This window comes from Cyprinus carpio, chromosome A15 (assembly GCF_018340385.1).
Source record: "Cyprinus carpio isolate SPL01 chromosome A15, ASM1834038v1, whole genome shotgun sequence".
NCBI lineage: Eukaryota > Metazoa > Chordata > Actinopteri > Cypriniformes > Cyprinidae > Cyprinus > Cyprinus carpio.
This window is the reverse complement of record NC_056586.1, coordinates 2,275,784-2,281,227: the sequence shown is the minus strand read 5'-3', so window position 1 is coordinate 2,281,227 and position 5,444 is coordinate 2,275,784. Positions and strand designations below refer to the sequence as shown.

The 5,444-nt window shown below is 36.9% G+C and overlaps 1 pseudogene; it reads right to left on the bottom strand.

The window, feature by feature from the left end:
* Positions 1-249: 249 nt before the first annotated feature.
* LOC109110155 lies at positions 250-1,103 on the bottom strand (annotated as a pseudogene).
* Positions 1,104-5,444: the final 4,341 nt, after the last annotated feature.

Here is a 5,444-nt window from a genome sequence, read left to right as displayed (position 1 = left end):
AAAAAGTCCTTTCCCTTCAGGAGGAGTACTACCGCCTTAAAATTGAACACCAAAAAAATAAACCATTTACAGATTGTGTTGTGTGTCTTGCATTTAACAATTGCAGGTGATGTGCAGTAAAACTGTGGTAGTTCTTAATACCATCACAAGTTCTCAAATGACATGGGGCTACAGCTTGCCTGAAATGTAAATTTGTGAAGTTTGCCCTGTAAGGCAGTCCACTCTGGGCTAGGTTCCCCTTCCCCTGTGGAATGTGAATATCTTCTTCACCACCATCCTCATCGTTGTCTTCATCCTCATCGCCATCCTACAGAGGTTCTGCAATTTGTCTAACCTTGCAAATATTGTGTAATATTGCACAGGCTATGATGACTTTGCTGACTTTTTCAGGCCTCAGCCGCACCTCTCCGTGGAGAACATGAAAGCACCTCTTAAGCTGGCCTATGCCACGCTCCACCACCGCTCTTGTTGTCTTGTGGGCCCTACAATAGAATACAGACCTTTAATTATTTTATGGAAATATTGCACTACTTGGATGCTCTAACATATTGCTTGCATTTCATTTCCATGATTTTGTATTGTTTGGCTTACCTGTTATAGTTTAATTGGGGCCCTTGCGTGACTGGAGGTAAGGTGTAAGGAGCCATGGTTTGCATGGGTAGCCACTGTCCCCTAACAAGTGGCAATTAGCTGGCACACAGCGTCTCTCAAAAAGCTGTCTGATGCCACTCTCGGAGAGCATTCTCGCATCATGTGTGGAGCTTGGCCATTTAGCCACAATGTCCAAAATCTTACAGGCCGCATTGAACACTATTTGCACATTGATGCTGTGGAAATTCTTCCTGTTAACACAGACTGCCTCGTCCTCTGATGGCGCAATTATTCTCACATGTGTTCCATCAATTACACCCACAACACCAGGGAATCCTGCAATGTCCATAAATGCCCTTTTATGTGTGTGTAAAGTGCGGGCATCCAGCGGGAATGAAACAAATTGTGTCACAATATTAGGTTGTGACAAAGCTGTCAGTGTTTGGGTGATGACTCTGCTGACGGAGGATTGGGACAGACCCAAGTCATCACTGCTGCATTGTTGCATTTTCCCTGTTTGCCAAAATACCTCAGGGTTGTGATTACTTTCTTCTCCGGTGTAATAGCGTTGTGGCGTCGAGTTGGTGAAGTAATTGCATCTCTAAGGAGATCCACCACAAACATGATTCCTGCACGATCCAATCTGTAGCGTCTCAATAATTCCCTGTCATCCAGTGTTTGCAGGACATCTCTCCTGCCTCCTCTGTTGGCCATTTTGTGCAGCTGCTTAGGGGAACTCCTAAGCCACTAAAAGTCCTCTTCCCTGCTCTTAGCAGATCTCGCCTTAGGAGCCCTTTTAAGTGCTAGGAATCTTGAGGAATAGCTTTTATATTAACTGGGATTTTCGTGTCACTTTTAGGGGAAATTCTAAGAAAACGTCATGACTCTGAGAATTTTCTTATAATTTGGCCGCTAGGAGCCACTTTAATCAACAAAAATTACCCAGTTAAAAATCCCCAGATTATTACAGTTACTGAGCAAACACATGAATTAAGTGATTTTACCCAGTTAATAATGCTTCTCAATCACCCTCAGAAACATAACTTTGATGAATATTTAACTTTCTTAAACCGTTTTGCTTACCTGAAGGAACAGAGAAAAAGACAGTGAGGTTTTGTAGGTGTTTACAGAGCTTTATTTTGATATTCAATTCTTTACATTTTAAAATGTAAAGGGTTTACATTACCAATTTGAGGCTTTTCACAACCCATGTTTTGTGCAAAAAAACCTCCTTGTGTGGTGTCATTGTTTTACTACTCCCAATCACATCAATGCATCCACGATCACAAACTGTAAATATCAAACACAAACATGCGAAAAAAGTAGAGTATTGAGAAAGAACATCACCCTTCTTTTTCTACTTTGTTTTTCATTGTAAAACAGAACGTGCTCCAGGAGAGCCAGCTGACAACATCGATTGTCCTCGAATTGTTTTTCTTCTCAAGTCAAATTTGATCTCTCAAGTCTTTCTGTGATCTTGTGTCACTGTGAAATTGCTCCTAATCAACAAGTGCGTGGTCTTGCAGTCTGGCGAAATAATCTGTGTGCTTTTAGAGGATTATAATGCTACAAATTTGTCGTAACTGTCATGTCTGTGGTCTCTCACAGTTTTAAATTCGATTAAGATTTGAAAATCATCTAGTGTGTCCCAGGCCTAAGTGATAAGTGATAAGGAGTTGCAAATGCTGTACAAAATAAACATTCTAATTTTTTCACCAAAAAAAAGTGCAACATTTTATGTTTTATGACCAAATGATATGGAATATCTAATTAATTTAACTTGCAGTGGAATATTTTCTATGACATTTCATTTTGGGACACACGAGTTCCTGAACATGATGCATGATGGGATACACTTAGTCTCAAATACTGTTCTGAAGTGTGGGTTAAGAGCATTAAGGGCACTGAACTTTTGCATTTTTAAGACCTGGGACCGTCTTGCGCTCTCAAGTGGCCAAAACCACAAGTGTGGTACACTGGGAATGCTACTGTAAGGAACACTTATCTCCAGCCTCAAACTGAAACCTTGTGTGTTGAAGTGAAAGATTTTGCTGATAGCTTTGAGTTGGGATTAGTCTTAGAGGGATACTTCGCCCAAAAATGAAAATTCTGTCATTAATTACTCTCATGTCATTCCACACCTGCAAGTCCTTTGTTCATCTTCAGAACAAAAATGAAGATATTTTTGATTAAATCTGAGAGCATTTCCATCTCCCACTGAGAGCAACGGAACTACCACATTCAAGATCCAGAATGGTAGGAAAAACATCTTTAAAGTAATCCAAGTGGTTTAATCTAATTTTATAAATCTGAGATTAAACCACTGAAGTCACATGGAGTACTGCAATGATGTTTTTCCTACCGTTCTGGATCTTGGTTTGGTTTGGTTTGGTTTTCTTATTTATATGGCACTGCTAAAAGAACCCCAAGAGTGAACCCCACAGTGCTTTACATAAAAGCAAACAACCAAAACACCATCACACACATACTGACCAATCTATCAATCACAAATAATCTCCTACTTTAACTCTCATAAGATGTCACCCCCAAGTGAGCTTTCAGGAGTTTCTTAAACATTGACAGAGATTTAGCATCTGATATGTACTTACAACTCATTCCACAATCTCAGCCCAACTACTGCAAAAGACTGATCACCTTTCTGATGCCGAATAAGGCACTACCAGATGTTTATAGTGTTCTTAGCACAAAGCTCTAGGGGGGTTATAAGGTATCAAGAGGTTTGTGAGGTACAAAGGTGCCTGGTTGTTTAATGATTTATATACAACAGTTAAAATATATTTAATTCTAAAACAAACAGGGAGCCAGTGCAAATTTGCAAGTACAGGGGAGCTATAATCATACTTCTTTACCCTTTTTTACCACATAATACCACATTTTTCTGTAGGTGCTACACATTTACATGTACATATCATTAGTATGTACAGTTATGTGTCTTGTTAGACATATTTACCATGTATATACACTGTAAAAAATGATTCACTTTATTTACTCAATAAAATTGTTTAAAATTTTATATCCAATATTATTAATTAAATTTAACACATTAGAATTAATTAGAAATAATCAAATTAGATGCTTACAAGCAACAATTCAAAATGGTTAGAAGAACATTAAAAAATTAAGTAAAATTTACACAAAAGAATACTATGTTATACATGCCAGGCCAGTAGTTTGCGATCATGAAACACCCTGTGAAAAACATTATATGCATGCACATGGCGTCAACTTTTTTTACAAATTTACATTTTTGTTGCTTACATAGATATGATACAGGCATCATGTTCAGAGAGTTTGTGTCTTCAGTCCCCCAAAACAGAGTTATTGAAGACACCTAAAGTTCACAAAAAGAATCACTGAAGGAGAAAAGGGTAAATTTATAGGGTTACCATTATAGTGGTCAGTGCTTGCTTTAGTTGGACTCTTGACCCTTGACTTTTTAATATTACATTTTGTATGGTTGTTGTAACTGAATTATAACAGCTAGGTATGCCAAGAGTAAAGCTGTTCTGGTGGTGTTGGTTATGATTTTACATAATCATTTTTGGCCTGAGTGTTATAAATGGAGCCTGTTAAATTAACATTCAATATAACAGCCACTGTAATTCAACAATAGAAGACCTAAAATTTCCTGTTAAATCCAGAGTTTAAGAATTCTGATTAAGAAAAAAAAAATTGTAGTAGGGAAGGGGAACCTTCTTTCAGACACACAGTGACATCAAGAACCAGCGTATGAATCTCAAGAATGGTGACGAACAGCATATTCAGATTAACAGACTAACTGTAAGCATCGCAAAACAAGATACTAAAAAATGCATAAAAAAGTAAAAAATAAAAGAAAATATTAAGAATAAATCTAAGACAATTAATCTAATAATTTATTCATGCCGCAAAGCATGATGGGAGCCATAAATGAGTTTTGATTGGTGGCACCCAGAATGCAGTGCAACATGCTTTTTGATGGTCACCATTGTTGAGGTTCTCAGCCTGATTCTTGATGTCTGTTGCCTAAATGAAATATTTTTTTTTTTAAATGTTTTGATCAGAAATGCTTCTTAGAATCTCTCTGCTTATGCTGAAAATACCAGAACTTATACTGTACAGCCAAAGGACGCCTGTTGTTGATAAGACAAAACCAACTCAGAAATCCAGATTAAATGATGTCAAAACAAGCAACACCAGATGATCTTATTCTTTATTGTCTTGTCTAACTGCTGTATCACAATTACAGCAAACAAAAAAAAATTTGTTTAAAAGTTTTAAGGGGCAAGAGCCCAACTAAAGCAAACACTGACCACCGTAATGGTAACCAAAATGTAGATTATGCTCCTTCAGTGATTCTGTTTGTTAACATCAGGTGTCTTCAATAACTCTGTTTTGGGGGCTTGAAAACACAAGCTTTTGAACACTATGCCTGTATCATCTCCATGTAAGCAACAAAAACATGAATTTCTGAATTACATTTTTGCGCTGTGTTTCTTAATCGCCAACTACTGGCGTGGTATGCATAACATAGTATTTATTATAATAGTGTTTTGTTTTTCTTTCTCAAAGAAATGTTTTTTGTTTTGTTTTGTTTAAACTTTACTTATTTTTTTGTGCTATTTGACTCATTTTGAATGGTTAATTTCTAAGCATCTCATATGATTAATTCTAATGAATTCTTATGTGTTAAATGTAATTAATAATATTGCTTGTAATCTGTTGCCACAATTTTATTAAGTAAATATAGTGTATTATTTTTAACAGTGTACACCAACTACGCACACATTTCCTAACATGTATGCCTATGAATGACGATCGAACCAATCAGATTAGGTATGGGGCGGGTTAAC